A 24,464-nucleotide genomic window follows, 5' to 3' on the forward strand; every position below is an offset into this window, starting at 1 on the left:
TTCTTGACCTGCTGCTCACAAACAGGGAAGAATTAGTAGGGGAAGCAAAAGTGGACGGGAATCTGGGAGGCAGTGACCATGAGTTGGTTGAGTTCAGGATCCTGACACAGGGAAGAAAGGTAAGCAGCAGGATACGGACCCTGGACTTCAGGAAAGCAGACTTTGACTCCCTCAGGGAGCGGATGGGTAGGATCCCCTGGGGGACTAACATGAAGGGAAAAGGAGTCCAGGAGAGCTGGCTGTATTTCAAGGAATCCCTGTTGAGGTTACAGGGACAAACCATCCCGATGAGTCGAAAGAATAATAAATATGGCAGGCAACCAGCTTGGCTTAACGGTGAAATCCTAGCGGATCTTAAACATAAAAAAGAAGCTTACAAGAAGTGGAAGGTTGGACATATGACCAGGGAAGAGTATAAAAATATTGCTCAGGCATGTAGGAATGAAATCAGGAGGGCCAAATCGCACCTGGAGCTGCAGCTAGCAAGAGATGTCAAGAGTAACAAGAAGGGTTTCTTCAGGTATGTTGGCAACAAGAAGAAAGCCAAGGAAAGTGTGGGCCCCTTACTGAATGAGGGAGGCAACCTAGTGACAGAGGATGTGGAAAAAGCTAATGTGCTCAATGCTTTTTTTGCCTCTGTTTTCACTAACAAGGACAGCTCCCAGACTGCTGCGCTGGGCATCACAACATGGGGAATAGATGGCCAGCCCTCTGTGGAGAAAGAGGTGGTTAGGGACTATTTAGAAAAGCTGGACATGCACAAGTCCATGGGGCCGGACAAGTTGCATCCGAGAGTGCTAAAGGAATTGGCGGATGTGATTGCAGAGCCATTGGCCATTATCTTTGAAAACTCGTGGCGAACGGGGGAAGTCCCAGATGACTGGAAAAAGGCTAATGTAGTGCCAATCTTTAAAAAAGGGAAGAAGGAGGATCCTGGGAACTACAGGCCAGTCAGCCTCACCTCAGTCCCCGGAAAAATCATGGAACAGGTCCTCAAGGAATCAATCCTGAAGCACTTACACGAGAGGAAAGTGATCAGGAACAGTCAGCATGGATTCACCAAGGGTAGGTCATGCCTGACTAATCTAATCGCCTTCTATGATGAGATTACTGGTTCTGTGGATGAAGGGAAAGCAGTGGATGCATCGTTTCTTGACTTTAGCAAAGGTTTTGACACGGTCTCCCACAGTATTCTTGTCAGCAAGTTAAAGAAGTATGGGCTGGATGAATGCGCTATAAGGTGGGTAGAAAGTTGGCTAGATTGTCGAGCTCAATGGGTAGTGATCAATGGCTCCATGTCTAGTTGGCAGCCGGTGTCAAGTGGAGTGCCCCAGGGGTCGGTCCTGGGGCCGGTTTTGTTCAATATCTTCATAAATGATCTGGAGGATGGTGTGGATTGCACTCTCAGCAAATTTGCGGATGATACTAAACTGGGAGGAGTGGTAGATACGCTGGAGGGCAGGGATAGGATACCGAGGGACCTAGACAAATTGGAGGATTGGGCCAAAAGAAATCTGATGAGGTTCAATAAGGATATGTGCAGGGTCTTGCACTTAGGACGGAAGAACCCAATGCACAGCTAGAGACTAGGGACCGAATGGCTAGGCAGCAGTTCTGCGGAAAAGGACCTAGGGGTGACAGTGGACGAGAAGCTGGATATGAGTCAGCAGTGTGCCCTTGTTGCCAAGAAGGCCAATGGCATTTTGGGATGTATAAGTAGGGGCATAGCGAGCAGCTCGAGGGACGTGATCGTTCCCCTCTATTCGACATTGGTGAGGCCTCATCTGGAGTACTGTGTCTAGTTTTGGGCCCCACACTACAAGAAGGATGTGAATAAATTGGAGAGAGTCCAGCGAAGGGCAACAAAAATGATTAGGGGTCTGGAACACATGACTTATGAGGAGAGGCTGAGGGAACTGGGATTGTTTAGTCTGCGGAAGAGAAGAATGAGGGGGGATTTGATAGCTGCTTTCAACTACCTGAGAGGTGGTTCCAGAGAGGATGGTTCTAGACTATTCTCAGTGGTAGAAGAGGACAGGACAAGGAATAATGGTCTCAAGTTGCAGTGGGGGAGGTTTAGGTTGGATATTAGGAAAAACTTTTTCACTAGGAGGGTGGTGAAACACTGGAATGCGTTACCTAGGGAGGTGGTAGAATCTCCTTCCTTAGAAGTTTTTAAGGTCAGGCTTGACAAAGCCCTGGCTGGGATGGTTTGATTGGGGATTGGTCCTGCTTTGAGCAGGGGGTTGGACTAGATGACCTCCTGAGGTCCCTTCCAACCCTGATATTCTATGATTCTATGATAAAGATTATTAATATTTCTTGCAGAAGCTTTTTGTGTCTCTCTTCCCTTTAAAGTACCCCCGGGCATTGGTATGCAAAAATAAAATTGCATAAAACCTTCCCTCTACACCATCTTCCCCTCCTCCAGCTCTTCAAAAGATAATGCTTTAAATGACCAAGTGAATCCATTCCTGTTTGGCAGTGCACTATTAAATATTGCATCAATACAGGGGAAATGGTAATTGCAAGGGTAGCAATGACTGTTTCACTAAGAAAAATAAAATTCTTTGTGGTGGGCTTTTAAAATGATTTTGATAGTTTCTGTCTAATCCAGGGGTCGGCAACCTTTCAGAAGTGGGGTGCCGAGTCTTCATTTATTCACTTTAATTTAAGGTTTCATGTGCCAGTAAAACATTTTAACGTTTTTAGAAGGTCCCTTTCTATAAGTCTATAATATATAACTAAACTATTGTTGTATGTAAAGTAAATAAGGTTTTTTAAATATTTAAGAAGCTTCATTTAAAATTAAATTAAAATGCAGAGCCCCCTGGACCGGTGGCCAGGACCCGGGCAGTGTGAGTGCCACTGAAAATCAGCTTGTGTGCTGCCTTCAGCAGCGTGCCATAGGTTGCCTACCCCTGGAATCCATGGGCCAAATCCTATTCAGCAGTACTTACTTATGCATCTCATCAACTTCACTGGGGCTACTTGCATGATTAAAGACTATTCATGCAAGCAGTAGTTTGCAGAATCAGGCTCTGTATTTCTAATAACTTAATTCTGAGAGAGCAGTGAGCAAATATCAGATATATCCAGGGGTATGCTTTGGCTTCAACATATGTGAAGTTGCTACAGTTTCCTTGCAGTTTTAAGTATAGTTGCCAGTCATATTTGCATCAGTGCTGGAAATCAGTCAAAACCAAAATCAGCCTACGTAAACCTGTGATTAATTTTCAACTGACTAAACAAAGCATATTTTTGTAGTGAGTACAGTCATTTCACAAGGTCGTAAGTTAAATGTTGACAAGTAGCACACTTTGTGAAGGTTCTGTGAACTGCATCTGTGCTTCACACTAGATATTGTTTTGGGGGAGTCATGTGGGAGAAGGGAACAAAACTTCATTGTTTACTCAAAAAAAGAATTCAGGCATGGCCTTCCCTTATACCCCACCTCCACTTTTCACATCACCACGCAGAGGGGCCTTTTCTTCCTACCAGCAGTTTTTGTGAATGACCAGAATTCAGAAGTGTGTCACTGATCAGAATCCAAGGCGTAACACAGAATTTCTTTACACTTCTCTAGCTTCCTGGATCTTCTCATTGATTTGATTTAATCTTATATAACTCTAACTTTAGTCAACAAAAAATAAACTTAACAATGTAACCATGTTTCAATCCTGACTGATCGTTAAGGCTTCAACTGTTAAGTTACCTAATAATGTGACTATGCCTACTGAAGTAAATAGGCATACTCTTATGCTTAAAGTCAGACACATACATAAGTACCTTCCTGAATAGGGTCCTAAAATCATAACCCAGGATTCTGACTTCACTTCTAAATGGGCATATTCACATCCCAAAGACATCTTATTAGATTTATAATAAACTAAATAAGCATGTATGAAAGAGATTTTAGTGTTACCCAAAATACTTCAAGATAACTCCTTCTAATGTACGTAAGCCATGCATATCCATCAAGGGAAGAGTCTACTCCACTGCATCTTTTGTGTTATGCTTTTTAAATTTTTTTAATTTAGTCTTTTGTTTTCAATATGGTGAAATTTTAACTGGAGTAAACTCTCAAATAATGGAGACGAGAAAATACACACACACACACACGAAAGCATTTAAAACACACTAACAAAATTCTAAAATGACTTCCTGTTAAAATGTGTACCATACAACCAATATATGATGACGGTGTAAACAGTTTTCATCAGCTCTCCATGAATGACCTACTTAACTCTTTCACAACTTTGCACCTCATGAAAAATTCAATCAACCCAAACTCAAGACAGTAACAGATCTGTAACACAGTGACCCACTTATATGAGGGTGAAATAGAAAATATTTAAGAAAAAATGTAAGCTGAACATGGTAAGAAACATTAAAGAGAATAAAATACTATCCACTATCCCTTGTGGCTTCACTAGTAAATATTGTGCTACGTTGATCCTATTAAATTTTAAAAAGAATGGTGGTGAATCTAGGGAAAATGCTAAAATATATTATTCTTAATTAAATTCATTTGTCTTTCATGAATTAAAACTATCCTGAGCTGTGCATATCCTGTAAGACCAGGTGCTAGCTCTAGCAAGCAGACTCAGATGAACAGTTTGCTTGTTGTATATTATTGTGCCCCCATGTCCAAAACACAGTTGAGCATCTGCAAGTTGTACAATTACTTGGAGGAAGTGAACTTGTGCAAGTAAGTTATCTTCATACATTACACAGCTCCAGATTCTGAGGGCCTTCAGTACTTGCTGAAACAATGTAGGCTGAAAGAGTTACTCCAGCTATAGGATTGGAGAAGCCTATTGAAACATCTATTGACAAGTGGGGATGAATATGTGAGCTAGACTAGGTCATTAAAAAAAACAAAAAACCTAAAGACTTTTTTGGGAGAGACGAAGAGGAAGTAGGAGCTCCCTTCAGTCCACATTGCAGGCTTTAAGTTGTGCTTGCAACATCTTTCTTTCTTTTCTCTGGCTGGATAAAGTCCATTCCTGCCTGCCTATTTTTACCCCTCATTTATCTCTAGTTCCTTTGAAGTACTTCTTGAGAATGTAACAGCCCAGTAAAACTTTCAAGTAGAGACTAGCCCTTAGAGACTCCAGGGGGAATAGTATGGCATAGTTTATACATCTTTCACAGTCCGTAAGGTGGATAGAGAGGCTCTGTGGGCCACCAGCGATGGAATCTAATTTTGACTAAACTGGGATTCTAAACTAAACTCAGTCCTGGATTAAAGGGGAGGAACTCTCACAGAAGACAATTGGTCAGCACTTCTGAGAATCAGGCCACTTATTTAGGTGACTGAATATAGATTTACGTGCCTAACTGTTAAGCACTAAAGTTTGAAAATTTTGGCCAAAACTCTTATATGAACATCATTTTTCCTCTGGATTATTCTTTCCCCTCAGCTACATCGTTCTTGCTGATGTAAATAGTTTGCCACAGTGAAAGTGAAGAGACTTCAAATTTATGTAACAAAAGTACGCAAGTAACCTGGGAACTAAAACGAGCGAGGTCTTTCAAAATTATTTGAAAGTTATACTCTACAGAACTAAGGAAAAAAAGGCAGAAAGCAGTAAAAGATCAAGTTAAAGTTCCTCACAAAGAGCTGATACAATTGTGCAAGACTTTATAAAAAAATGCAGCTTGGCTAATTCAAAAGCATGACTAACGTGTCAGAAAAAAAAGTTACAGAACATAAACTTAAATTGTAACAAAATCGGATTGTAAACATTCCCTGACAAGACAAACCTCCCTGTAACCTTTTTAGTTTGGAAATAATTGTTTTACAGAGCAAATATACTTTGTTCTTACTACAATACAGAATGTTAATCACCAATGATACAGTTTATTACTAATGTATAATGAATGAGTCTTGAAATGCTGGGTTCAGCAAAACACAGGTGAGTAAACAGCCAGTGAACCAGACTAAGTGAAAGCTTCTGGACCATAGTTGCTATAAATGACAAATATGTAATAATCCTGGGGGGATTCTGCGCCAAAAAAATAAAAATTCTGTAACAAAAAATTAAAAATTTGCACACATTTTCAAATTCTGCATATTTTATTTGTCAAAATAACACAATATAATCGCACCAGTTTCAATTATTTTTGGTCATTTATTTCAGAATACCTGTCAGCAAGTATGTATGTAACAATACAGACCAAAAAAAAGATTCAGGAAATGTTTTTATTTTTACAAATAGATTCCTTACTAGGCATATTAATAGAGAACTCTGAGTAATAATTCATTTAAACTACAATACAGAAACCTATTTCCCACATTCCTCAGAAGCAGTACAAGAGCTTGTGGGAGTCGGGATAATGGAGGAGCTGGAGGAGAGGGAAGTAATTGCTGGGAAGGAGCCTGGGTGTGAACTTGGAGGGCTATTGGGTATGGGTGGGAAAAGTATGGAACAGGTTTGGGTTTTTTGGGGGGGGGGAGGGATTATTAGGGAGCATCCCCCATGAAGTCAGGCACATCTACCCCTGTCCCCATGAGTCCCTGCACCCCCATGTGTCCTTGCACCCCCCGTCCAGGTGTCCCTCCATCCCCACTCAGACAGCCACTCACCCATCCCCATGTTGCTGCTTGCAATTCACAACCAGGAACCCATCTCCTGGAGTCAGGCAGTTTAGGCACCTAAGGTGTTTCTTGTGATAATACCTTAAGCAGGCACCTAACTCCACACATAACAGCTGGTGGTAGTACCTCCACCACCCAACTCTACAACTTTTAGCCCAGTAGTTAGAGTACTCACTTGGGATGTGGGAGACCAAAGTTCAGTTCTGCCCCCCTTCAGGCAGAAGGGGAAAAAGGATATGAACAGGGGTATTCCACTTCTCCAGTCTGTATTCTAACCACTGAGCTAGGGGATATTCCGATGTGGGGTTTCCTCAACTTCTCCTGGTGAAGCTGTTGCACTGTGGATACATAATTAGAGAGCCTCTGGTCCATAGAGAACAATTCTGTCAAGCAGTGGTTAGGGCACCCACCTGGTAGGTGAGAGATCCAGGGTCCAGTCCCCCTGATCCGATGACTTTTTAATTATTTACCCACAGTGGAATAGTTTCAACAAGAGACTAAGGGAACCCACATCCTAATAACCTATTTCTCAGTGGTCAGCCCACACTCCTTAGAGGTGGTAGACCCTTATTCAAGCTCTATCTCCCCACCAGGCTCAGGGGAGAAATTGAACATGGGTCTCCCACAGTGCTTAATTTGTGTCACAGCTTGCTAGGGCTGAGCCCCTTTCCCTCTAGGCTTGGCAGTTCATAGGGCCGGCACCTCTGGGGTTGCTGCATCAGTTATGAATGTAATATAAATTGCTTGAGCCCTGGCATCTAATTGCTTGAGCCCCTGCACCTCTTTCATTACAAATCAAGCACTGGTCTCCCACCTCCCAGGGGAGTGCGCTAACTGTGCTAAAAGTTATAAGGTCAGCACCATCACCGTGACCACCTCCAACCCCACTAGATTTTGAATAGGACCCAATTTGGTAGGCAGCCTCTAAGTACAATTACCAGATCAGGCCCTACATGGGATTTAGGTTTCCCCTGCCTATCTTCCCTGGTTCATGAATTGCTCTGGAGCTTAGGTGGGAGAGAGCTACCTGGACAACTAGTGAGGCAGCAAAGCACATACTCACAGGCAGAAACTTAGGTGCCAAGGGAACTTTTACACTGAAAATGTAGGCACTGTGTGAGTTTAGGGTTTGGTGGGAGTTTTCTGAATCACGGTGAAGCCAACTCAAAGTGTGACGTAGACTACATCTACACTACACAGCTTTTAGCGACATGGCTGTGTTGCAATAGCCATGCTACTAAAAGTCATGCAGTGTAGCTGCTGTTTGTCGGCTCTCCTGACGACAAAAAACGTCTACCTCCAATGAGCGGCATTTGCGTTGTTGGCAGGAAACCGCTCCTGCTGACAACGCGCTGTTCATACTGGCACTTGTCACAGCAAAACTTTTGTCTTTCAGGGGGAGGGGAGGGTATTTAACATCTCTGAAAGACAAAAGTTTTGTCATTCAATTGCCAGTGTACACATAGCTTTAGGGATCTAAACCTGAACTGTCAATTTTGTGAGCAATAGCTTTTTAAAGAAATGTCTAGTTTCACTATAAATATCAGCCCTTTACAGCCCATCTATGCTCAGTAGTTTACAATGCACAACTGACTTTTGCAGGCATAAACAATTTGGGATACAATTTGCTTAAAAGATTAATTCAAAATTAAAATTAATGTACTGTATTGTATTATTCTCCCTATTTAGACATACAGTACTATACAAGTTTGTTAAAATGTTCCTTCTGTTAAAGGTTTAGCTATATTCTATGCGAAAGGACATCAGCTTTGAATGCTGATGGGACACACAAAATACTAAATTCTTTGTAGTCTTTAGCCTCATTATCCAAGATTACTCTATGCTATATTGCATGAACTCAAGCAGTATAAATCAGTCTAGATCATCTGAGTTTAGCATGTCTTTTCATTTATATTTGCTAACTTTTCTACAATTTCAAAAAGAAAATGTAGCCCTTGGAGAAACTGCATCCTTTTTTGCCCATTTACAAACAAAATAATAAAAAAATAGAGACACTTGCACAAACCAGCTCATCTCTCTCTCCACCTTGAACTGCGATCCTTTGTCTTTTGTATGCTTCTATAATCCATTCCAGGGGTCCCTTTCTAACTAACCTTGTAAATTGATCTTTTGTGTAGTATAGTATCAAAAGCTTTTCTGAAATTTGGATTAATTATGATGTTCACTGATTCTCTTTTGTTTGCCACTTCAGGAAACTCATGCATGAAGTTACACGTATGCAGACTATTCTAAACAAATTCAGCATTTCCAAATCTTCTGTATTATAGGCCCAAATCTATTTACAGAGCTTCCTCTACCAAAGGTCTAGGTATTAACTATATCTAGATGTTTATGAGCCACCCAATCCCTATGGGCACTAAGATTTTACTATGCTACAAGGACCAGCCCCTGCGGTCACAGAGGATCCATTAGGATCACTGAAATAGGATGGGTTTCAGTGAGCTGTAGCTCACGAAAGCTCATGCTCAAATAAATTGGTTAGTCTCTAAGGTGCCACAAGTCCTCCTTTTCTTTTTGAAATAGGATGGTGGGGGAGGGGCAGCCCTGCTTCCGGCCTGGCAGCTCAAAGAGACATTTGGATTAATTTTATATAAGAATCTGTGCCTCAGGGAGAAGAGATTCCATTGAATATATGCCTGGCCAAGACTGAGTAACAAAAAGCCTCTATTTGGATGCCTGCCTGTCTCTGGGCTGCGATGCTATGGTAAAATAATCCTACCTTTTATGGTGATTTTTTTTTAATATGGTACTTCACTGGAATTCTAGGATATAATTCACCTTAGTCGAGAAGTTTATCACCTAATTATCTTTTTTTCCTCCCAAATTTCAAGCATAACTAGAAAATATTTTACTCCAATCTCTCCCCTCTAGGCAAAATTAATCCTATGTCTAGTATACAATCTCCTGATTCTTTCAGATATTTATGATACAAAGAATTCATTCAAGCTTGCAGAAATTTCAGCAATAAAAATATCTGCCGTTCATAAATTTTAGGAAATACAATAAACTAAAAAAAATGAGAGAGTGAAATGAAGAAGTAAAGAGCAATAATGCCTCTCTAGAAATGTTCCTGAATGGCAGCTCTACTTCTTTAAACAGGGATTAATATACCATATTCAATATCTTAAAAACCAAAATTGAGGGTTTTCTAAATCCATTGGCTCCCACAATAAATGTGCATTTCAAATTCTATATGAAGTGTTCCCTCCACCCTCCTGAATGTAAAGGGAGGGAGAGGAGTAGGGCGGTTTTTCCTCCTGCTCTAATCCTCACTCCCACGTGTTTTGTTCCATCTGTCCTGTGTTTACAACCTCCACTGTTGTAGACAGTCTATATCTTACGCTTCGCCCTGTGTTTCACCTTTCCTCTGTCTGGTCACCCTTTCTTTCCTGCTACCCTTCTGATCTACATCTCTTTCCCCAGTCTCTCTTCAGTTCCTATTGCTTCCCCCTCAGGCAAGGTAACAGTACTAAAATTATGCAATCAGGAGTAACCTATTGCACCTGACTGCATTCTTTTCACATACTAAGCCAGCAACGGCAAAATCCTGGCCCCACTGAAGTTAACAGCAAAAATCACTCATTTCAGTGGGAGTCAGAGGAGTAGAAAAAGCTTGAGGAGGAAAAGGTAGGAGGATGTTTGTTACAGGAAAAGAAAAAGAAGTCAAAATATAGAGGCTATCTGGGATTTAAGTAGTATGGTGTTTTTACTAATATTGATTTAAATATCTTTACACATCAAGTCAAGCAAGTTTGTCAGATGCTGTGGCTGTGATTCGGCATAAGCAGACAGTTAATCAGGTGCTCAACTTTAAATCTGTCTTTAAGTCCCACTGATGTAGGGTAAAAACATGTTTACAACTCCAAGGGCTTTTCCCGTCCTTTCTGCCCCTTCATAGGTTGGATGCTGCAGGAAGGGAGGAGCGTGGGGGGAGGAGCAGAGGCACTATCTTGTCTCCAGGGAAAACAGGGGGAGAGGTGGCAGTGGAGCAGCCTGGCTCTTTGCTCTCTCCCCCGCACCTGTGAGAACAGCTTTGGGTTGCTGCAGTGAGAGGGAGGGAGCTCCGCCTACAGCAGCTCTGATTGATTATTCTGTCCCAGGAGGTGTGCAAATGGGGCATGCAGCCAATCTGAAGGCTCAAATTTGTTCCAGGCCTGGAGCGTTTGCATCACCAGGAAACTGGTGCTAGCTCCAGCAAAACTCCTGTTACTCACAAAAAAACACAAGAAATGACAACACTGCCGTTCCCAGCTCAGCAAGGATTAAAAGTTGTTCCCTTCTACTAAATATTTGTTGGTCCCTATAAGACAGGAGGTTGGCAAGTCCCAGTTCCTGCTCCCATGTCACACAACCATCACTATGCTTAGCACTATAAGTTCTTCAGAGCAGGGACTGGCTCTTTGTATTTGTACAACAGAGTCCTGATCTTGGATGGGACCTCTAATGAGAGCTCCTGCCAGAGAAGCCAAAATCGCATCACTCACAATAATTTTGGGAGAGATGTCAATGCTGTAACTATGCACACCTAGTGGAGGAGTGCATAGGGGGTTCAAAAATCTGCAGACAGATCAAAAAACACTATTTAAACTTCAAAAAATAATTTCAAGATGTTTTGCACCACTTACACGATGCGGGGTTAACTCACGATTTTTGAATGTTTGGGTTGGCAGAACTGTGGCATAAAATTGTGTTAAGTCTAATTCACTGCCTATCACCTATGAAAACTGTATCAGCCATTCCACTGAGGGTAAAATATATTCCTTTTATTCCTCCTTCAGCATCTACCATCTTGAAGAAATGTGTTACAACAGAGCTACCAAGCAAGCAGCTGCAGGACGCGGTCCAGTGAATTTAATTTATTTTTACAGTCTCTGAACCCTGTGCTTTCATGCTTCCATGCACTTAAGGTAAAAAAAAGCCAATCAATCCAAAATCCCTCACACACACTCAAGTGGTCCCAAGAACTGAAGTCAGTTTCTGCTCATTAGAATCAGTCACGCTTTGCTCATTAGAATGTCACTACCCAAGATTCTCAAATAAATCAGAACCTGAAAGTACTTTTATTGAAAAAAATGTTTTAATTTCAGATACATCTTTCCCTGTAATATATTTTATTATTTAATAAATGAAAGTTTTATGAAGTCTATACCTTCAAGTCAGCAGCACTGCTATGGGTACCCGCATAGCCCCACAGTATGCCAACATTTTTATGGCTGACTTAGAACAACGCTTCCTCAGCTCTTGACCCCTAACGCCCCTGTCATAAATATAAAGGGAAGGCTAACCACCTTTAAATCCCTCCTGGCCAGAGGAAAAAACCTTTCACCTGTAAAGGGTTAAGAAGCTAAGATAACCTCGCTGGCACCTGACCAAAATGACCAATGAGGAGACAAGATACTTTCAAAGCTGGAGCGGGGGAGAAACAAAGGGTTTCTGGCTGTGTGATGCTTTTGCCGGGACCAGAGCAGGAATGCAGGTCAGAACTCCTGTAAAGAGTTAGTAAGCAATCTAGTTAGATATGCGTTAGATTCTGTTTTGTTTAAATGGCTGATCAAATAAGTTGTGCTGAATGGAACGTATATTCCTGTTTTTGAGTCTTTTTGTAACTTAAGGTTTTGCCTAGAGGGATTCTCTATGTTTTGAATCTGATTACCCTGTGAGGTATTTACCATCCTGATTTCACAGAGGTGATTCTTTTACTTTTTCTTTAATTAAAATTCTTCTTTTAAGAACCTGATTGCTTTTCATTGTTCTTAAGATCCAAGGGTTTGGGTCTGTGTTCACCTATGCAAATTGGTGAGGGTTTTTATCAAGCCTTCCCCAGGAAAGGGGGTGTAGCGCTTGGGGGGATTTGGGGAGGGGGAAGACATTTCCAAGTGGGCACTTCCCCTGTTCTTTGTGTAACACTTTGGTGGTGGCAGCTTTTAACCTAAGCTGGTAAAAATAAGCTTAGGGGGTCTTTCATGCAGGTCCCCACATCTGTAGCCTACAGTTCAGAGTGGGGAAGGAACTTTGACAGTCCCTACTCTACTTGAGCTACATTGATGACTTCTTCATCATCTGGACTCACGGAAAAGAAGCCCTTGACGAATTCCACCATGATTTCAACAATTTCCATCCCATCATCAACCTCAGCCTGGACCGGTCCAAACAAGAGATCCACTTCCTGGACACTACAGTGCTAATAAGCGCTGGTCACATAAACACCACCCTATACTGGAAACCTACTGACTGCTATACTTACCTACATGCCTCCAGCTTTCATCCAGACTACACCACACGATCCTTTGTCTACAGCCAAGTTCTAAGATACAACCGCATTTGCTCCAACCCCTCAGACAGAGACAAACACCTACAAGATCTCTATCAAGCATTCTTACACTACAATACCCACCTGCTGAAGTGAAGAAACAGATTGACACAGCCAGAAGAGTACCCAGAAGTCACCTACTACAGGACAGGCCCAACAAAGAAAGTAACAGAAGGCCACTAGCCATCACCTTCAGCCCCCAACTAAAACCTACCCAGCGCATCATCAAGGATCTACAACCTATCCTGAAGGATGACCCATCACTCTCACAGATTTTGGGAGACAAGCCAGTTCTCGCTTACAGGCAGCCCCCCAACCTGAAGCAAATACTCACCAACACATCACACAACAACACTAAACCAGGAACCTATCCTTGCAACAAAGCCTGTTGCCAACTCTGTCCATATATCTGTTCAAGGGACACCATCATAGGACCTAACCACATCAGCCACGCTATCAGAGACTCGTTAATCTGCACATCTGCCAATATGATATATGCCATCACGTGCCAGCAATGCCCCTCTGCCATGTACATTGGCCAAACCGGACAGTCTCTACACAAAAGAATAAATGGACACAAATCAGACTCAAGAATTATAACATTCAAAATCCCAGTCGGAGAACACTTCAACCTCCCTGGACACTCAATTACAGACCTAAAAGTCTCAATTATTAAACAAAAAAACTTCAAAAACCGACTCCAACGAGAAACTGCAGAACTGGAATTAATTTTCAAACTGGACACCATTAAATTAGGCTTGAATAAGACTGGGAGTGGATGAGTCATTAAACAAACTAAAAACTATTTCCCCATGCTAATTTTCCCCCTACTGTTACTCACACATTCTTGTCAACTGTTTGAAATGGGCCATCCTGATTATCACTGAAGTTTTTTTTCTCCTGTTGATAATAGCCCACCTTAATCGATTAGTCTCGTTAGAGTTGGTATGGCAACCTCCATTTTTTCATGTTCTGTGTGTGTGTGTGTATATATATATATATCTTCCTACTGTATTTTCCACTGCATGCATCTGATGAAGTGGGCTTTAGCCCACGAAAGCTTATGCTCAAATAAATTTGTTAGTCTCTAAGGTACCACAAGTACTCCTCATTCTATAAACTTTTGCTTTCACAAAGGATAAATTGGCAGCTCAGATTCTTTTTTTTCTTTAAAAAAACAATCATCATTCCTCAGTCAATTTCTCTCATTTTTCAAAATGCCGACAGTTTCTTAGTGAGATTTTCTGTGATTTATAAAGCATCATTTCACCATCTTTTTTGCTGAAATTTAAGAACTACTGTACTTTTCACTGCTACAGAAGTGTTGAAAAATGCATACACAACTTTTAAAAGAGGATTTTTGTTGTCAAGTTTTTGAAAATTAGCTAGAGGGTTTGTCATGAGCCAGTTTTGTTAGAATAGTAAACCATTTTCAATTTCTTTTTAAAGGAATACTATTGATTTGAAAATCACATTTCTATTTGTACCTACTAGTGTACCTACAAGTAAGCCATTAAGATTTCTATTAACTAAATAGATTAGAGAAATATTTTTCCCTCTCTTATTTTAGTTTGTTTGCTTTGTGGTTTTGTCACCACTCTGTGTTTAGTTAGTTTTACTGTTTTGCTGATGGTACATGAACTTTCTAGGCCCTGAAAGTAGGTGTTTACCAGTAATAGTAGCAGCATAGCTGAAAATGAAAATGGGCACCAGCAGCAAACATCATTATGCAAAAAGAGAAAGGGGGCTGGGAAAAGGTCTGACTATATGCTCATTTTAGACCCACTTAAAAGACCCTTCTAAATATAAATAAGGGAGTATAAAACCTATTTAACAATTTTTAAAGGATTATTTTAAATGCTTATTATTTTAAATGGCTCCTATTTAAAAGGTGCTCTTCCAGACAAATGCATTTTTACAATTAGCCAATTGAAAAAAAACAAAAACCTGTGTCCCTTTAAATAAATGCTGAATGGAGAAACATTTCCTTCACAGAGGCAGACGGACACTGCCAGCAGGATTCAGTGTGACAGAAAAAGTGGGCGTATGTCTGGGTGAGACACTCTTTGAAGATGCAGATTAGGACAGACCAGCTAGAGGAAAAGGCCACAAGGCAGGCTGCCATGGCTGACTGATGAGAGAAAAGGGCTAAACTCTGATCCCCCTAACTTCTCCATTGCCTGTGATTGGATCCCACTGCATACAGTCAAGCTGATTAAAGCTTATAGGGTGGTTTTGTCTTGCAGCTCCACTGAAATCAATTCCCACCTCTCCCATGTACATAGTGATGCCCAAGGTTCTATTTCTTGATGTCTAGCCATTACTAGTGCCATGTGTTTCTGTACCTAATAGGCATCTATTGTAGCTTTGTTTACACTGATCAAACCATCTCATTGTGTAGTCATGTCATCATATACCTATGTCATAGAATCATAGAACTGGAAGGGACCTCAAGAAGTCATCTAGTCCAGTCCCCTGCACTCAAGGCAGGACTAAGTATTATCTAAACCATCCCTGACAGGTATTTGTGCATCCTACTCTTAAAAATCCCCAATGATGGAGATTCCACAGCCTCCTTAGGCAATTTATTCCAGTGCTTAACCACTCGGACAGTTAGGAAGTTTTTCCTAATGTCTAACCTAAACTGCCCTTGCTGCAATTTAAGTCCATTGCTTCTTGTCCTATCCTCAGAGGTTAAGAAGAACAATTTCTCTCCCTCCTCTTGTAACAACCTTTTATGTACTTGAAAACTGTTATCATGTCCCCTCTCAGTCTTCTCTTCTCCAGACTAAACAAACCCAATTTTTTCAATCTTCCCTCATAGGTCATGTTTTCTAGACCTTTAATCATTATGTTTGCTTTTTTTGCAACAGCATTAGACTGTTGACTCATATTTAGCTTGTGATCCACTATGACCCCCAATCTCTTTCTGTAGTACTCCTACCTGGGCAGTCATTTCCCATTTTGTATGTGTGCAACTGATTGTTCCTTCCTAAGTGGAGAACTTTGCATTTGTCCTTATTAAATTTCATCCTATTTACTTCAGACCATTTCTCCAGTTTGTCCAAATCGTTTTGAATTTTAATCCTATCCTCCAAAGCACTTACAAATCCTCCCAGCTTTGTATCGTCCGCAAACTTTACATAAGTGTACTCTCAAAGCCATTATCTAAATCATTAATGAAGATATTGAACAGAACTGGACCCAGAACCGATCCCTGCAGGACCCCACTCGTTATGCCCTTCCAGCATGACTGTGAAGCACTGATAACTACTCTCTGGGAACGATTTTCCAACCAGTTATGCACCCACCTTATAGTAGCTCCATCTAGGTTGTATTTCCCTAGTTCAGGGATCAGCAATCTTTGGCACGCAGCCCATCCGGGAAATCCGCTGATGGGCCAGGACGGTTTGTTTACCTGCAGCGTCCGCAGGTTCGGCCGATCGCAGTTCCCACTGGCCGCAGTTCACCATTCCAGGCCAATGGGGGCTGCGGGAAGTGGCAGCCAGCACATCCCTCGGCCCATGCCGCTTTCCACAGCCCACATTGGCTTGGAACGGCAAACCAGGGCCAGTGGGAGCTGCAATTGGCTGAACCTGCAGATGCTGCAGGTAAACAAACTGGCCCGGCCTGCCAGCGGATTTCTCTGATGGGCTGTGTGCCAAAGGTTGCCGATCCCTGCCCTAGTTTGTTCATGAGAAGGTCATGAAAGACAGTATCCAAAGCCTTATTAAAGTCAAGATATACCACATCTATCGCTTCCCCCCATCCACAAGGCTTGTTACCCTGTCAAAGAAACCTATCAGGTTGGTTTGACATGATTTGTTCTTGACAAATCCATGCTGACTGTTATTTATCACCTCATTATCTTCTAGGTATTTGCAAATTGATTGCTTAATTATTTTCTCTTAATATCTTTCCAGGTACAGAAGTTAAGCTGACTGGTCTGTAATTCCCCAGGTTATCTTTATTTCCCTTTTTATAGACGGGAACTATATTTGCCCTTTTCCAGTCTTCTGGAATGTCTCCCGTCTTCCATGACTTTTCAAAGATAATTGCTAATGACTCCGATATCTCCTCAGTCAGCTCTTTGAGTATTCTAGGATGCATTTCATCAGGCCCTGGTGATTTGAAGACATCTAACTTGTCTAAGTAATTTTTGACCTGTTCTTCCTCTATTTTAGACTCTGTTCCTACCTCATTTTCACTGGCATTCACTATGTTAGACGTCCAATCACTACCAATCTTCTTGGTGAAAACCGAAACAAAGAAGTCATTAAGCATCTCTGCCATTTCCACATTTTCTGTTATTGTTTTTCCACCCTCATTGAGTAATGGGCCTACTCTGTCCTTGGTCTTCCTCTTGCTTCTAATGTATTTGTAGAATGCTTTCTTGTTTCCTTTTATGTCCCTAGCTACTTTGATCACGTTTTGTGCCTTGGCTTTTCTAATTTTGTCCCTACATACTTGTGTTATTTGTTTATATTCATCCTTTGTAATTTGATCGAGTTTCCACTTTTTGTAGGACTCTTTTTTGAGTTTTAGATCATTAAAGATCTCCTGGTTAAGCCAGGGTGGTCTCTTGCCCTACTTCCTATCTTTCCTGCGCAATGGGATAGTTTGCTTTTGTGCCCTTAATAATGTCTCTTTGAAAAACTGCCAATTGTCTTCAATTGTTTTTCCCCTTAGACTTGCTTCTCATGAGATTTTACCTACCAACTCCCTGAGTTTGCTAAAGTCTGCCTTCTTGAAATCCATTGTCTTTATTATGCTGTTCTCCCTCCTACCATTCCTCAGAATCATGAACTCTACCATTTCATGATCACTTTCACCCAAGGTGCCTTCCACTTTCAAATTCTCAACCAGTTCCTCCCTATTTGTCAAAATCAAATCTAGAACAGCCTACCCCCAGTAGCTTTTTTCACCTTCTGAAATAATAAATAGTCTCCAATACATTCCAAGAACTTGTTGGATAATCTGTGCCCTGCTATGTTATTTTCCCAACATCTGTCTGGGTAGTTGAAGTCCCCCATCACCACCAAGTCTTGTGATTTGGATGATTTTGTTGGTTGTTTAAAAAAAGCCTCATCCACCTCTTCTTCCTGGTTTGGTGGTCTGTAGTAGACCCTACCATGACATCACCCTTGTTTTTTACCCCTTTTATGCTTGCCCAGAGACTTTCAACAAGTCTGTGGGCAGGTCTTCACTACCCACCGGATCGGGAACTCCAGCTCACGAGAGGCGGAAGCGGAGTCGACAGGGGAGCGGCAGTGGTCGACTCGCCGCCATCCTCATGGCCAGGTAAGTCGACCTAAGATACGCTAACTTCAGCTATGCTATTTGCATAGCTGAAGTTGCGTACCTTAGGTCGACCCCCCCCCCCCACCTAGTGCAGACCAGGGCTGTCTCTTATTTCTATGTCAACCTCAGTCCAAGTGTATACATTTTTAATATATAAGACAACACTTCCTCCCTTTTTGCCCTGCCTGTCCTTCCTAAGTAAGCTGTATCCTTCTATACCAACATTCCAGTCATGCGTATTATCCCACCAAGTCTCCATGATGCCAACTATGTCATGTGTATTTACTAGCATTTCGAGTTCTTCCTGCTTATTCCCCATACTTCTTGCATTAGTATACAGACATCTAAGATACTGATTTGATTCGCATCCCCACCAGTTCTGTCTTGTCTCTCCCTTATTTCTGCTATAACAGCACATGCTCCCCCCAGATTCTGCCCTTCTCCCAGGTCTTCATGCTACTATGCATTTTACAGTCACAAGTCCGAGTGTAAGGTACTGGTCCCTGCCAAAAGAAGATAATGCATCATCCCTCTCTATCTAAGTTGTTTCTAAGGAGCATCAAGATTTAAGAGCTCTAACTGTAGAAGCAACTAGCAAGGCACAGGGAGAGTAAGAGTCATAGAGGAAGGCCAGACCACCTCACTGCTGGGGAGCAGGCACCTGTCCATGAGCCAATTCAACATTCAAATGGCTGTCAGCTTAGGTATGGCTGGCTGTAACTCAGCCATATGGCCCCAGGGAATCTGCTGCATGGCAACATTGCCCAGCAAGAGAACAGGGTCTCAACTGGGCAGCAAGGGCACTGTGACAGGAACTCAAGACCCTAGTGAATCAAAGCAGCCTTCAGCAAAGCCAGAGGACCTGAAGACTTCCTAGAGAACATTTGGTTACCACCCAAATGAGCTTTTGAGCATCTTTAATAGTGTTTTTTTCAGACAGCAATCTAGCTTCAAAAAATGATGGTAACAGTTGACTTTTATGGAACTGCATTTAGCTCATGAATGACTTGGTACCATTTTGGACACGATTCTTGAACTGTACAAAATAAAACCTTTAGAGAGAAAAGATGCAGTGAATGCTGACTCTTAGGAACAGCAGCACCATTTGGCTCACGTCAATGTTTTTTGTTACCTATCACTTTCTTTTCCTTGTTTTAAGTCTACTGTACAGTTCATCAAGTTGGGAAAAAATCTGAAACACACAAATCAGAGTGAAATGTCTGTACAGCTACCCACGCCTGTGAACTGCACAACATAGATAGCATCTGTTCTGGTGGACACTACTGTATTCAAGATCCCAAAATAAGAGTTTTCTTTCACAAAAGTCATATATTAAAACACAGATGTCTATTCAGCAGCCACTGCTGAATTCTAGCAATGCTATCTCTTCTTAGTGGTGAAAGGCCTGTGCAGAGCAAATACAAAAAGAACAGAAAGCAGAATCAAAGTAACTTCAAAACTTCCAAAACAGGCTTTTTACTTTTGTGACCGAAACTGTGGGACTGAAGAACCCATGAGTGGATGGCTCCATAACAAAAACTGTAAGGGAGTGTGGAAGAGGGGGGAAAAAATTGTATTTACTCGCATAATAAGAATCTTCGAACTTCAATATCTTCAGAGGAGCATTTGTTTCCTGGTATGACTTGTTCTGAAGTTTGTTCCCTGTTTTGCCCAGCTACGAACATCATCATTTATTAAGTGTAATTTCTTAAACATGAGATGCCATGGGACACTGTTTGTCTGCTTTTCTTTTTTAATACATTTGATCTGAGCTCTTTAACAACTAGAAAAACTTACATTTTTTAGTTTCTACTCATCACAAACTGTTTATGCCAAACTTGAAAATGCAACTTAATACAGAATGTGATGTATCATTTTATGAACACAACACAATCATGGTATCTTATGCCATGAGATCCGATTTCACCTAGTGTTACATGGTAAAAGAAGATAAATGTTTAGGAAGAAAATAAAAACTGTCCTACCTTTGTACAAATACTTTCAGAGCACAATGATCTGTATCTCTGTTTTTCTTTCCTTCTTATCTCTTGGGACTTCTTTATGTTACTGCTTGGTCTGGAAAAAAAATTGGAGAACGAGACATTTAAATAGGTATATATCCCTTCTCACTGAATCATGTTAAATAATAACCTGCTACAAAATAGAAATTAAAATTGTAGTACAGAAGTAGATAGACCTGTCAGAGATATGTCTTGACATACCTGCCACAATAAGTTCAATGTAGGTGGATTGAAATTATATTCAAAACTGTGTTTTAGTAAGGACTGAATTAATATTTCTGTTGATTTTCTCTTCCCCTTCATACAGGAGCACTGAGTCCCAATGGTCACTTGCAACTACGTGGGGCAGAAGTGCACCCTCTATGTCCCAGGTGAGGGTTTAGCCCGCAAGAGGTAGAGACTGCTTCATCAGCAATATAAAGCAGCTACTTGTTAGAGCTTCAATAGCCTCCCTACAGCCCTGTGATTTCTTGTATTACTGGCTCATTATGAATGGGAGAAAGATTTGAGATGAGAGAAGGGAATGTGGGTTGGGAGAGGGCCTTGAAAGGGAAACTGTGGTCAACACCTGAAGTGGAGGGAAGAGGAGAGTTGCATGGTGGAATGAGGATGAGGCTGGTTGAAGGTAAGGCGGCACTTTATTTATGATGAGCAATGTAATGTGTTTAAAAAAACAGTGGCTCTGCAGCAAGGGTTCAGGAATCAGGTTCTGCTATAAAGAGATAATAAATAATAAAGAAAATAAAGAAAAATCAGGCAAAATTTAAGGTCTTGGCAGGAAAATGACTGATCTAAAAGCACTGAAGAGGGAAATGTGTTGATATACATATTGTGAGACCAATAAGACATGTATACATGTTACCTGAATAACCATTTGATCTTATATATGCCTTCTATTCCCCCCCCCCATCAAACCTATACCCAGGTGTTTGTTCCTTTTTCTTGTGTCACGACTACAGTTAGGTTGTAAGCGTTTCAGGACAGGGACTGTGTCTGTTTTACTACCTTGCAAAGCAAACAGCAAACTTTAGGAACTATATAAATAACAACAACGTCTCAACTCTGTACCTTAACACCAAAATAACTTTATTCCTTTTTGTTTTGTTCTTTTTTTACATTCTGGCATTTTGGGGTAGCAGACAGCATTTTGACGTAAAGAAATAAAAAAATTCTTCTTTACTTTCAAAATATCTGTAATAAAGAAAGACTAACATCTGCACTGAAAGCTCTGATACACACAAGGCTATAGTTAAATAATTTAAAAGTCAGGAATTCAACTATTTATACATAATTTCCTAGAAATCCCAGATACTGGAGGGGAGAGGGAAGTACAGCTGTCCTTTAGTAATACAGTGCATTAGTAAAATGCTTCAATAAATGGAGTTTTGGAGAGGGAAAAATGTCTGCATAGAATTGCAAAGCATTTTCCTGATTAAAACCTTTTCTTTACCTAGTGAAGCATGTAAAATACAGAGAAAACTTTCTAAAAAGTTTAATCTCACTAATGATACTGTCTCAAAGACTTCAATGAGTAGATCAAAAACCTCATAATTACATCTGTTCTCTGAGAGTTACTTTTTGGCTCAACAGTGAAAACTTGAAGCAATGCTATGTGGATTGTGATTAGGCATGAGGGCACAGGGGGGAGAATTGGGTTTTTTTCAAATCACATTCAATTATTCCGAATGTTTCAACTAGAATTATTCACCCATTTCTCCCCATAATTTAAGCCCATTTCCTCCTCCCTCCAATGACAATCCAAATTGAAAAACAAACTTTTTTAAAGTTAAAGAGATGCTTATACTATGTCTTAGGGCTAGAACAACTTTCTAAAAGTTACACCGGCAAAAATGGGTCACACACACACACACACACACACACGATTCCGTAATGAGATCCAACTCCTTCGTGCCACTTCGGAAGTGCAGATGGGCTGGACAGTAGATGCAACTGGCCAGCAAAGAACTCGCTTGTTAGAAGGAAAGTTCTTGCTGATAAAAGTGTATTGTTTCTCAACCTCTCCCAACATAGGAGGCAGGAGGGGGCATGTCACCGGTAAGCAGGATGTGGAGCAGCTGTGTTAGAGCTCTGTGCTTCCACGCCTGTGCTCTACAGGTGTTTACAGTGACCCTTCATCAGTGGAATATAGAGCTGTTACCTCTTGTCAGGACCCCAGCTGGCCCAAAGAATGAGGAGGCTGTAATCAGCACCCTGATGGTCTCCCCAGCCTGTCCTGTTGAGCACTCAGTCACAGGAGTAAAGCAAGCACAGTATTTTTTTAATTCAGTTACTTCTTTCTGATCCTTTTTCCACAGTCTCTGTATTATTTTTTCACTCCACCTGCTCATCAAAATTTTAAACCTATAATTTACTGCAGAACTTCGATTTTATGAACAGCAATCTTATGAATAACAAGTTTCATGAATTTTTCCCAATTTGGGGGGGAGAGGGAAATCACATAAGGAAAGTGATGTCGATGAAGAACAAGATAACATCACTTCACATTCCGATGAGCTCAGTGCATTGGAAATCACTGCGCAGTGGGTCTGAAAGTCAAGAAGTGAACAATGCACCATGCTGCAATGTATGCACTGTACCAACTGTAATTCTGAGATGTTTAATTTTATGAACGTCTCTGTTTTATGCACTCCTCAATCCCCAACTAGTTCATAAAGTAGAGGTGCTACTGTGACCAGATTTGTTTTCTTTCTGCTGTTTTTCTAGTGTCTCTTCACTAGAAATCAAACCAAATACAAGCTGAGTTGACCTTTCAAATCTATTATGTTTGAAATGGTGAGAAAGGAGCTTACGTGCCTCTCACTGTGAGTGCAGTGAGTTCTGAAATGTGACTTTACAGATTGCAAACACAACCGGGCTTGCAACTATGAGCAGTCCCACTTGCCAGGCTTATTCCCAGCAATGTCTGCAAGATCAGGCCATGTGTCACAGTACAATATAATATCATTAATATAATTAAATGATACAATTAATATAATTAAAATTACAATATCAATTTTTATTTCCTTTCTAGAGAGATTATTACAGATGTACAACTTACTGCATCTCATTGCATTTCTGATTACAAATGAGGAGACTAAAACAGAAGAGACTTATAAAAAGTTAAAACTATGCAGAACTCCTTTCAGTGACTTAGTTCATTTGTTTTAGTTTCATTCAATTTGATACCATTGGTCACACATGATAATTCATCTGCATTTCTTTCACCTCCTGTTTAAGTCCATTTTGCTGTTACACTGTTCTGTGACCTGACAACCTTGATTTATTTCTCAGCACTAGCCTAGAGGTGTTTTACTTTGCTCACAGCTATGTAACCATTTGACATGTTCTTTAAACTGAATTTGTGGTCCCTTCATAATCAAAAACCAGAGAGAGAAAGCAAGTCTAGTAACTCTGGAAGACTGATATGTGTCTTTAGTTTCACGGTTACAGACAGCCTTCCATTTCGATGCCATGTTCAAAAAACCCAAATGTTCATATATTTCAGCTGGACCACTTACAACAGAGAGGATCTAATTTTCCAAAGTCAACTTCCAGACTTGCACTCAAATGTTGCATGCACATAGCTCCCAATCTAGCAATGCACTGAAGCATGTGAAGTCAATGGGACTGTTTCTGTGCTTGGAGTTATACAGGTGCTTAAGTGCTTTGCTGAATCTGGACCATATAGATACTGATGTAAATGAATGTTCATTTTGTGCGTGCCAAACACGTGCAGCTTCACTGACCAGTTTTAAGGCTTTTTTTCTTAATCTTGCCCAAACGATTTCTGTTTTCCCACATGATGACCTTTTAAACTAAATATGGTCTACAGCCTTGTATGCATTGTAATCCATTTTAATTCATTTCAGTTTTTCCCATTTAATTGTGAGAAAAGAAACAGGAATGAAACAAGAGCATACTCAAACTGCTGAATTTCTGAACTGATGTGGGTAAAGGTCAAAGTGTCAACCCTTTGGTTAGGTCAGTATTAACTTCCATCTACTTTGGAGATCAACTGTTTGCAATGAGGCTTCTAGAACCCTTCTAATGAACTCACTTATAATTCATAACAAGAATTAGCCCTTTACTGTGTAGTTATTTATTTTTTCCTTAATTGTCTCTTATAAGAGAGCTAATCAAAAGCTTGAAGATCCAAGTAAATTATGCAATGGGATGAGCTTTGAAACATCTACAGACCAATACTTGA

At 40.9% G+C, this 24,464-nt stretch overlaps 1 protein-coding gene across 28 annotated transcripts in view; it reads right to left on the bottom strand.

Annotated features, from left to right (window-relative positions):
* Positions 1–24,464, bottom strand: part of NRCAM (neuronal cell adhesion molecule) — a 290,661-nt gene that overhangs the window by 152,327 nt on the left and 113,870 nt on the right. For all 28 annotated transcript variants that reach the window (XR_012637593.1, XR_012637594.1, XR_012637595.1 and 25 more), the window contains exon 2: positions 20,222–20,312. The gene's annotated coding sequence lies outside the window, so the exon portion shown is untranslated. The remainder of the gene's footprint in view (positions 1–20,221; positions 20,313–24,464) is intronic.

This window comes from Natator depressus, chromosome 1 (assembly GCF_965152275.1).
Source record: "Natator depressus isolate rNatDep1 chromosome 1, rNatDep2.hap1, whole genome shotgun sequence".
Classification (NCBI taxonomy): domain Eukaryota; kingdom Metazoa; phylum Chordata; order Testudines; family Cheloniidae; genus Natator; species Natator depressus.